Source organism: Arachis hypogaea, chromosome 3 (genome assembly GCF_003086295.3).
Source record: "Arachis hypogaea cultivar Tifrunner chromosome 3, arahy.Tifrunner.gnm2.J5K5, whole genome shotgun sequence".
NCBI lineage: Eukaryota > Viridiplantae > Streptophyta > Magnoliopsida > Fabales > Fabaceae > Arachis > Arachis hypogaea.
In genome coordinates, this window is record NC_092038.1 from 86,192,313 (window position 1) to 86,203,928 (window position 11,616).

Below are 11,616 nucleotides of genomic sequence, written 5' to 3' on the forward strand. Positions count from 1 at the left end.
CTTTGTTCCCTTATGTTGCCCTCCTAGAGGGCAGTGTGCCCTTGTGGAGGGCAATGCTTGCTTCCCTCCTTCATAAGCCACGCCTTTTTCTCCTTTGGCCACACTTTCTTAGGCCACGCTTTTCTCTTTTATTCTTTTCTTCACCTACAATAAACCAAAACAACCACTCCAAGTATCACTAAATCCACAAGGCTTATAAATCAATTAAAATTCAATTAAAATTAGCTTAAACCTCATGAGTTAACATTAATTTCATGGTGGTTGTTTGATTTCAAGAAGTTATGCATTTTCACTCCAAATCACTTACTTAGGATGCAAGAAAGTGCATAAAGATTAATAAAACAAGTGAAATTAGCTTGAAAAATGGGTATATGATGACTTGTCATCAATGCTCCACTCAGAAAGCATGTCAGAAGGACACTTTTTGATCAATTTTTTGTATCTTTCCCAAGCTTCATAGAGGGATTCACCTTCCTTCTGTCTGAAGGTTTGGACTTCCACTCTAAGCTTACTCAATTTTTGAGGTGGAAAGAACTTTGCCAAGAAGGCATTGACTAGCTTTTCCCAAGAGTTAGGATTTCTTTAGGTTGTGAGTCCAACCATATCCTAGCTCTGTCTCTTACAGCAAAAGGGAATAGCATAAGCCTGTAGACCTCACGGTTAACCCCATTAGTCTTGACAGTGTCACAGATTTGCAAGAATTCGGCTAAAAACTGATGATGATCTTCCAATAGAAGTCCATAGAACTTGCAATTCTGTTGCATTAGAGAAACTAATTGAGGCTTAAGCTCAAAGTTGTTTGCTCTAATGGCAGGAATAGAGATGCTTCTCCCATAGAAGTTGGGAGTAGGTGCAGTAAAGTCACCCAGCACCTTCCTTGCATTGTTGGCATTGTTGTTGTTTTCGACTGCCATGTCTTCTTCTTTGAAGAATTCTGTTAGGTCCTCTACAGAGAGTTGTGCTTTAGCTTCTCTTAGCTTTCGCTTCAAGGTCCTTTCAGGTTCAGGGTCAGCCTCAACAAGAATGCTTTTGTCTTTGCTCCTGCTCATATGAAAGAGAAGAGAAAAAGAAAATATGGAATCCTCTATGTCACAGTATAGAGATTCCTTAAGATGTCAGAGAAAAAGAAGAATAGAAGGAGAAGGTAGAAGAATTCGAACTTATCAAGAGAGATGGAGTTTGAATTGTTGATGGTGGAGGAGTGTTAGTCCATAAATAGAAGGATGTGAGAAGAGGGGAAGAAATTTTCGAAAATAAATTAAAAACATTTTAAAAACATTTTGAAAAATTGAAGAATGATTTTCGAAAAATATGATTGGGGGGGAAATAAAGTGATTTTTAAAAAAGACTTTGAAATTAGAAATAAAAAAGATATGATTTGAAAACTATTTTGAAAAAGATGTGATTAAAAAGATATGATTGAAAGACAATTTAAAAAGATTTGATTTTTTAAAATCAATGACTTGGCTAACAAGAAAAGATATGATTCAAACATTAAACCTTTCTCAACAGAAAAGGCAACATACTTGAAATGTTGAATCAAATCATTAATTGTTAGCAAGTATTTTTGAAAATGGAAAGAAATTGATTTTGAAAATATATGATTGAAAAGATATGATTTGAAAAAGATTTGATTTTGAAAAACTATGAAAACTTGAAAAAAAAATTGAATTAAAAACAAAATCTTCCCTCTTGTGCCATCCTGGCGTTAAACGCCCAGAATGGTATACATTCTGGTGTTTAACGCCCAAAATGCTACCCTTTTGGGCGTTAAACGCCCAGCCAGGTATCTTGGCTGGCGTTTAAACGCTAGTTTTCCTTCCTCACTGGGCATTTTGAATGCCCAGCTTTTTTTGTGTAATTCCTCTGCTGTATGTTCTGAATCTTCAATTCTCTATATTATTGACTTGAAAAGACACAAATTAAAAATTTTTTTTGATTTTTTTAGTAATGAGGAATAATCCAAATGAAACTAAGATCAAATAAACAATGCATGCAAGACACCAAACTTAAAATGAGACACTAGACTCAACAAGAAACATAAAATATTTTTGGTTTTTATGATTTTGTAATTTTTTTGGATTTTTCAAAATTTATGTGGATAAGAAAATAAGGATATCAAAATTCTTAATGAGAATTCCAGGAATCATGCAATGTTAGTCTAAAGCTTTAGTCTAAAGAAATTAGACATGGCTAGCGAAGCTTCAGCAGGACATTGCATTCAAGAGCTAAATTGATGAGAATCAATCAGCTTTGGTGATGATGAAAACATCACCTTGAAACACTAGAATTCATTCTTAAAAATTCTGAAAAATACCTAATCTAAGCAACAAGATGAACTGTTAGTTGTCCAAACTCGAACAATCCCTGGCAACGGCGCCAAAAACATGGTGTTGTTGCTGGATCAAAACTTGGCACTGTTATTGCAAGGAACAAATGTGAAACTGTAGTTAGGACATTTAATTCCCCGACAACGGTGCCAAAAACTTGGTGCACAAAATTGTGATCATCAATGGCGACAACTCTTTATCACAACTTTGCACAACTAACCAGCAAGTGCACTGGGTCGTCCAAGTAATAAACCTTACGCGAGTAAGGGTCGATCCCACGGAGATTGTTGGTATGAAGCAAGCTATGATCATCTTGTAAATCTCAGTCAGGCGAACTCAAATGGTTATGGAGGATAACATAAAACATAAAGTAAAGATAGAGATACTTATGCAATTCATTGGTGAGAATTTCAGATAACCGTATGGAGATGCTTTGTCCCTTCCGTCTCTCTGCTTTCCTATTGTCTTCATCCAATCCTTCTTACTCCTTTCCATGGCAAGCTGTATGTAGGGTTTCACCGTTGTCAATGGCTACCTCCCATCCTCTCAGTGAAAATGTTCAACGCGCTCTGTCACAGCACGGCTATTCAGCTGTCGGTTCTCGATCATGTCGGAATAGAATCCAGTGATTCTTTTGCGTCTGTCACTAACGCCCCACAATCGCGAGTTTGAAGCTCGTCCCAGTCATTCAATCCTTGAATCCTACTCAGAATACCACAGACAAGGTTTAGACCTTCCGGATTCTCAAGAATACCACCATCAATTCTAGCTTATACCACGAAGATTCTGATTAAGGAATCCAAGAGATATCCACTCAATCTAATGTAGAACGGAGGTGCTTGTCAGGCACACGTTCATAGGTGAGAATGATGATGAGTGTCACGGATCATCACATTCATCAAGTTGAGGAACAAATGATATCTTAGAACAAGAATAAGCTAAATTGAATAGAAGAACAATAGTAATTGCATTAATACTCGAGGTACAGCAGAGCTTCACACCTTAATCTATGGTGTGTAGAAACTATACCATTGAAAATACATAAGAACAAGGTCTAGGCATGGCCGAATGGCCAGCCTCCCAAAGAGGGTTCAATCACAAAAACATGATCAAAAGATTCAAGTGATCAAAAGACGAAAATACAATAGCAAAAGGTCCTATTTGTAGAGAACTAGTAGCTTAGGGTTTACAAAGATGAGTAAATGACATAAAAATCCACTTCCGGACCCACTTGGTGTGTGCTTGGGCTGAGCATTGAAGCATTTTCGTGTATAGACTTTTCTTGGAGTTAAACGCCAGCTTTTATGCCAGTTTGGGCGTTTAACTCCCATTCTTGTGCCTGTTCCGGCGTTTTACGCCAGAATTCTTGAGCTGACTTAGAACGCCGATTTGGGCCATCAAATCTCGGGCAAAGTATGAACTATTATATATTGCTGGAAAGCCCAGAATATTTACTTTTTAACGCAACTGAGAGCGCGCTAATTCGGCCTCTGTAGCTCTAGAAAATCCACTTCGAGTGCAGGGAGGTCAGAATCCAACAACATCTGCAGTCCTCTTCAGCCTCTGAATCAGATTTTTGCTTAGGTCCCTCAATTTCAGCCAGAAAATACCTGAAATCACAGAAAAATACACAAACTCATAGTAAAGTCCAGAAAAGTGAATTTTAACTAAAAACTAATAAAAATATAATAAAAATTAACTAAAATATACTAAAAACAATGCCAAAAAATGTATAAATTATCCGCTCATCAATCACCTCTTTTTTGAGGGTGTTGGTTCGGTCTCCCAAGCTATCCAACTCCCAATGTTGCATGGCAACACTTCCAAAGATATTTCCCTTGAAGACAAGTGTGAGATTTCCTTGGTATAGTGGCCGAATCTCCCTTCCTTAATTGTCCTATCAAGTACCATCAATGTCCCTTTTGATTCCCTATACACGAAAAAAAAAGAATGCAAATGGTTAATTTGAATTTTCGGTGGGAAAACTTAAGGTGTGAACTAGCAAAAAAATATCTTTTTCTTTTGTTTTTAAATGACTAAATGCTTTCCATGAATGCAAATCAATCAACCACTAAATTTCCCATGCATGCAACGTTGGTACACCAAACTTGTTTGTGATCATATGATGCAACAGGTTTGGGGAATAATTTTACCTCATAAATCCATGAAATTTGCCTTATTACTTCTATTAGAAATTAAAGGAGAAGGTATAGAACATGGGCTGCCTCCCATGAAGTGCTTCTTTTGCATCATTAGCTTGACGTTTGGTCCTTGTCAAGGTGGCTGATAGTGCTTGAAATCTTCCCCCCTTGCAGTGAACCTATGTCCATTGGCCTTGTTAATAAGCTCCATATGCTCTAAGGACAAGATTTTATTAATGGTGTAGACTGGATGTAGCTGGGATGGAATAGTGGGGAGGTGAGGTGGTATAGATGGGAAGTATGTAAAGACCACTTCATCTATTGGCGAGAAATCTTCTGTAGGGATTTTCTTCTTTTTCCATCCCCTTGGAACCTTTTTTTTTGTTCGTTGATGCCAACTTATTCCTTGTGGTTTCCTTTTGAGAATGGTTTTGTTGTCTATTTCATGTGATTCTGGTGGGTCTGGTTCCTTATGGATTACGCTTGGCTGTTGCTCCTTTTGAACACATTGGTTGTTAACCATAGGAGTCCTTATGTGTGGTGCTTGTGCTTCCTTGTTTGGCTCCTCCATCAGCTCTTTGTTATCATGGTCTGCTTCTTGTGAGAGGTTGAAAACATTGAAAGTGAGCTGATCATCATGTATTCTCAACACTAGCTCTCCTCGTTCCACATCTATGAGTGCTCTGGCTGTGGCTAAGAATGGTCTTCCCAGAATGATGGGGTAAATGGGGTTCTCATCTATTTCCAGGACAACAAAGTCTGTGGGGAGGAAGTAGTTCCCAACCTTCACTAGCACATTCTCAACCACTCCTATTGCCTGTTTTTGAGTTTTGTCAGCCAACTTAATGATTACATCTATGGGTGTTAGCTCATTGATTTGAAGCTTTTTCATGAGGAATAGAGGAATTAAGTTGATGCTCGCTCCCAGGTCACAGAGTCCTTTATCAATCATTGTTTCTCCTATGGTACAGGGAATATAGAAACTCCCTGGATCCTTCCTCTTTGTGGATGGCCCTGGTTGAATGAGAGCACTGCAATCCCTATTCATCTTTATTGTTTGTCCACCTTTCAAAGAACTCTTTCTAGCTAATAGCTCCTTTATATACTTTATGTAGGAAGGCATTTGCTGGAGGGCTTTAATGAATGGTATATTTACATCAAGAGATGCAAACATGTCGAGGAATCTTGAATACATCCTCCCTGCTACACCACTTTTAAGCCTTTGGGGAAAGGGTGCATATGGGTTAAATATCTCCTTCTTCTTCAGCTTTTCCTTTAGTGTGGGTTGAGGTGTATGGCTCTTTTCTTCCTGGTTTCCCTTTTGATTGTCTTGGAGGTGTTCTACATCATTCATACTCCTCTCATCACTTGTGGTGATCATCTTACATTCTTCCCACCCTACTTTCTTTGTTTCTCCTCTTGGATTCTTCTCCGTGTCACTAGGAAATCCATCAGTGGGTTTGGGAACTTGTTGAGATAGATACCCTACTTGGGACTCCAGTCTCTTGATGTTTTCTCTCTGGTTTTTGATATTGGCTCGCACTTATTCCTTAAACACCTTGTTGTCTTGGACTTCTCTGCATAAATCTTCAAGTAGAGTCTCAATCTTTGAAAGTCTATCCTCTGTTAGTGATGAAGGATTGGGGTTAGGTGGGTGTTGATAGGATCTCTGTGACGTATGTTGGTGAGTTGCATTGTTGTTGGAGTTGAAGTTGTGGCGTCTCTGGTCTTTACCTTGGTCTTGTTGATTTCCCCAACCAAAGTTGGGGTGATTTCACCATCTAGAGTTGTAGGTTTTGGATTATAGGTCATGGATTTGTCTAGGTGAGTTTCCAACATAGTTGGCTTGTTCCCAGTCACCTTCTTTTCCTATATTCACTCCTTCTTGAGTTGGTGATGAAGTGATGACTGCTGCAACTTAGTTTTCCTCCACCTTCTTGGTTGAGATCTGCTAGCTGCTTGGTGATCACCTTATTTTGAGCTAGCAATTCATCCATGTGGTTCAGCTCCATTACTTCTCGAGTGTTACTTCTTTCAGAGACATAGAAGTAGTCATTCTCAGCTACTGTTTTAATGACAACTATGGCTTCTTCAATGGTTTTCTTCTTGTTTAGAGAGCCCCCTGATGAATGATCTACAACCTTCTTTGACTCATAGGAAAGACCTTCATAGAAAATGTGAAGTTGAACCCATTCATTGATCATTTCTGGTGGGCATCTTCTTGTTAAGTCCTTGAACCTCTCCCATGCCTCATAGAGAGTCTCACCATCTTATTGCCTGAAAGTCTGCACCTCAGCTCTCAGCCTGTTAATTCTTTGAGGAGGATAGAATCTTGCCAAAAATTTGTTCACCACATCTTCCCAATTTGTCAAACTTTCCTTTGGAAAGGATTCGAGCCACTTGGATGCCTTGTCCCTGAGTGAAAAAGGGAACAACAGCAGCCTATAGACATCTGAGTGGACTCCATTAGACTTCACAGTGTCACAAATTCTCAGGAAGGTGGTTAGATGTTGATTGGGGTCTTCTTGAGCACTTCCTCTAAATGAGCAGTTGTTCTGAACAAGGGCGATGAGCTGGGGTTTTAGTTCAAAGTTGTTGGCATGTATGGTGGGCTTCTGGATGCTATTTCCACAGTTTACTGGATTTGGATTGATGTAGGAGCCTAGAACTCTCCTTTCTTGCCCAGCATGATTTGCAAGGCCTTCTCTAGCATGGTTGTGAGCTTCTTCGTCATGATTATTTTCCAAGTTCTCTTCCATGTTGGGTTCAAAGTACTCTTCCTCTTCCTCAGCACCAATAACTCCTTTCCCTCTTGCTTCCCTCTTTAATCTCCAGAGGGTTCTCTCAGGTTCTAAATCGAAGGAAGTTGAGGTTCCCCCTCTTCTCCCTGTCATACAACTAACAAAACACGTAGCAAGAGATAAAATGAAGAGGTTATTCTTGTTAGAGTGTTTGTTAGTGTGAGTAATGCAAATTATCAAATAGTTAGTGGGTTAGTGAGCAGAATTGTAGATAATAACAAAGAAAGAAAGAAAAACAGAGAGGGTATAGAGGATGAGGAAGAAGTTAAACAAAGTGGGAATAAATGACTGAATAAAGTAAACCAACCAAAGAAAAATGCTCAATCTAGTGAGCTTCCAACTTAATCATTGTTGATACAAAATCAATCCCGACAACGGCGCCATAAACTTGATGCACGAAAACTTGTCTCTCAACAAATTTCCCTTCGGCATGTATACCGAATTTGTCATCAAGTAAAAACTCACAATAGAGTGAGGTCAAATCCCACAGGGTTTGATTGGTCAAGCAGCTTTAGTTGGAAGAGTATGCTAGTTGAACTAAACAGAGTGTAGTTTGAGAATTGCAGAAAATTAAATGACGGAAAAGTAAATAGCAGAAAATAAAGTGCAGAATCTTAAATGGGGATTTGGGGTAATGAGCATGAAAATAAATGACAGAAAATAAAGAGAATGGGTAAGATCAGAAATGGGGAATTCATTGGGCTCAGGAGATGTTGTATTCTCCGGATGAAGTTCATTTTCATCTCTTCCTCAATCAATGCATCTATTGATCTTCTTGGCAATCTTAGGTGATTAGATTCCAATTCCTTGGTAATCCAATCTCTCTAAGCTTGAACAATTGCCTAATTCCTTGATTTAATTGCTCATGGGAAGAGATGAAGTATGGTCACTGATTATACCACATGTATTTCCAAATCAAAGTGTTGGGAGGATTACATGTCACTATATCCGCCCAGACCCCAATTTGGTCCAACATGAGAAAGCATTTCTAGCATGATCTCCTCATCCCTTTTCCAAGGCTCAGAGGAGATCCAATTATGGAGAGTTTCTTTTCCAAGACAACTAACCAATTGAATTAAGATCGAAAGCTTTCTAGTAAATCAAAAGAGAAGAAAGAAGAAGATAATGAAAACAATAATTGATCCATCAAATTTCGATAGAGCTCCCTAACCCAATGAAAGGGGTTTAGTTGTTCATAGCTCTAGAAATGGAAAATGGCAGAAAATAATACATCCCAGCTAAAAGTGCAGAAAAGTAAATATACAGAGTGTAGTTCTCTAAAGTGCCAAGCTTCTCTATAGTTCAAAACTACTCCTATATATACTACTCCTCTTGATCTTCTAGTGAGTTCTTCAAGTCTTGGATGTGGGCTTTGGATCTTGAGTTGAAGGAGTTCCAATCTTTAGTGTGCCCAGCTTGTAGAGAAGTATGAATTAGGCATGGGCGTTAGTGAAGTTAATGTTAAGTGACATTGTGTGTTCGAGAACATTAGTGGCAATCACAATTTTTACTAATGTTCCAACCCCATATAGCATACGTTAACTCCAACGTTAGTGGCACTAATGTGACCACTAACGTTGCCTTGTAAATCTTCGCCAGCATTATTGGGACTCACGTTTTCCAATAACGTTGGCTTATAACCCTTTGTCCCTACGTTAGAGTTCACGTTAGTGTAACTAACGTGGCTCTTAACGTGGTTATGCCTCACCTTTGAGAGTGTTAGTGACACTTACCTTTGTCACTAACGCTCAAAGTGCCTCTACTCTCCACGTTAGAGCTCACGTTAACTAAGTTAACGTGGCCACTAACGTGGTAGTAATGCCATCTTCCAACGTTAGTGACAAAGGTGAGTGTCACTAACGTTGGCCTATCAATCTCAGCTCTACGTTAACTTTCACATTAGTGGTCTTAATGTGACCACTAACGTGGGCAATGCTAGTTGATCCAACGTTAGTGACAAAGGTGAGTGTCATTAACGTTGGCACTGTTCCTCTTTTCCACGTTAGAGTTCACGTTAACTAAGTTAACGTGACTTTTAACGTGGCTCATTGCCAATTCTTGGAACATTAGTGGTGTTCACATTTACCACTAACGTTGGAGCTTTCTTTTGTCTCCACGTTAACTACCAAGTTAACTTAGTTAACGTGGCAATTAACGTGGGCTTATGATGGCTTCGCGGGCGTTATTGGTGATCACTTTTCTCCTTAACGTTGCAAGCTATTTACCATTCTACGTTAGTGGTCACGTTAACTAGATTAACATGAGTACTAACGTGGTCCTTCCTTGCTTCTTTTGTCCTGAAATCAAGCAAATAAAGTGCATCAAAGCTCTAGCCAAAGTCATGAGATTATGCATCATCAATTTATCATTCAATTCTAGAAAAATCCTCATAAAATCATGTGAAATTCACAATAGTTGCTTGAATCAAGGTGTAAGTGTATTTTCATCCAAAACTTGCCTTATTCACTAAGAAAATGCATGAAACTACCTTAAAATAGTAAAGAAAAGGTCAGTGAAACTGGCCTAGATGCCCTGGCATCAGGAAGATAAAAGCTTCCACCTTCAAGTCATGGGAGATGGAAAGATTCATCTCAAAGGTCCATCAAGACCACTTATATGAAGTTGTGGCCAAGAAGAAGGTGATCCCTGAGGTCCTTTTCAAGCTCAAGAAAAATGAGTATCCCGGGATCCGACATGAGATCCAAAGAAGAGGTTGGGAAGTTCTGACCAACCCCATTCAACAAGTTGAAATCCTAATGGTTAAAGAGTTCTATGCCAATGCATGGATCACTAGGAACCATGATCAATGTATGAACCCGAATCCAAAGAATTATCTTACAATGGCACCAAAGACTTGGTAGCACTCTCAAACGTGAATCACACTTAGTCACAACTTCGCATAACTAACCAGCAAGTGCACTGGGTCATCCAAGTAATACTTTACGTGAGTAAGGGTCGATCCCACGGAGATTGTTGGTATGAAGCAATCTACGGTCATCTTGTAAATCTCAGTTAGGCGGATTCAAATGGTTATAGTGGTTTCGAAATAAATAATAAATAAAGCGTAAAATAAATATAAAAATACTTATGTAAATCATTGGCGGGAATTTTAGATAAGTGTATGGAGATGCTTTGTCCCTGTTGAATCCCTGCAACATACTGCTTTCTTACTTTCAATCCTTCATACTCCTTCCCATGGCAAGCTGTATGTAGGACATCACCGTTGTCAATGGCTACATCCCATCCTCTCAGTGAAAATGGTCCAAATGCTCTGTCACAGGACGGCTAACCATTTGTCGGTTCTCGATCATGTCGGAATAGAATCCATTGATTCTTTTGCGTTTGTCATCACGCCCGACAATCACGAGTTTGAAGCTTGTCACAGCCATTCAATCCCTGAATCCTACTCAGAATACCATAGACTTAGGAATGGCCGCCGATAATTCTAGCTTATACCACGAAGATTCTGATCAAGGAATCCAAGAGATATGCGCTCGTTCTAAGGTAGAACGGAAGTGGTTGTCAATCACGCATTCATAGGTGAGAATGATGATGAGTGTCACGGATCATCACATTCATCATGTTGAAGTGCAACGGATATCTCGGAACAAGAATAAGCTGAATTGAATAGAAAATAGTAGTAATTGCATTAAAACTCGAGATACAGCAGAGCTCCACACCCTTAATCTATGGTGTGTAGAAACTCCACCGTTGAAAATACATAAGTGATGAAGGTCCAGGCATGGACGAATGGCTAGGCCCCAAAAACATGATCAAAGGATCATAAGGTAATCCAAAAATAATCCAAAGATGTCTAATACAATAGTAAAATATCCTATTTATACTAGACTAGTTACAAGGGTTTACAGAAATAAGTCTAAATGCAGAAATCCACTTCCGAGGCCCACTTTGGTGTGTGCTTGGGCTGAGTTTGAGCTTTTCACGTGCAGAGGCTTCTCTTGGAGTTAAAAGCCAAATCATAACGTGTTTTTGGCGTTTAACTATGGTTTGTGACGTGTTTCTGGCGTTTTATTCCAGAATGCAGCATGGAACTGATGTTGAACGCCAGTTTGCATCATCTAAACTCGAATAAAGTATAGACTATTATATATTGCAGGAAAGCTCTAGATATCTAATTTCCAACGCTGTTGAGGGCGTGCCATTTGGAGTTCTGTAGCTCTATAAAATCCATTTCGAGTGTAGGGAGGTCAGAATCCAACAGCATCAGTAGTCCTTTGTCAGCCTCCTATCAGATTTTTGCTCAGGTCCCTCAATTTCAGCCAGAAAATACCTGAAATCATAGAAAAACACACAAACTCGTAGTAAAGTCCAGAAATGTGAATT

General features: G+C 39.1%; 1 non-coding gene across 1 annotated transcript; it reads left to right on the forward strand.

The window, feature by feature from the left end:
- Window positions 1–402: 402 nt before the first annotated feature.
- LOC112793662 (small nucleolar RNA R71) lies at window positions 403–510 on the forward strand. The gene has a single exon (XR_003198364.1). It is a non-coding gene; the product is annotated as a small nucleolar RNA R71 (small nucleolar RNA).
- Window positions 511–11,616: the final 11,106 nt, after the last annotated feature.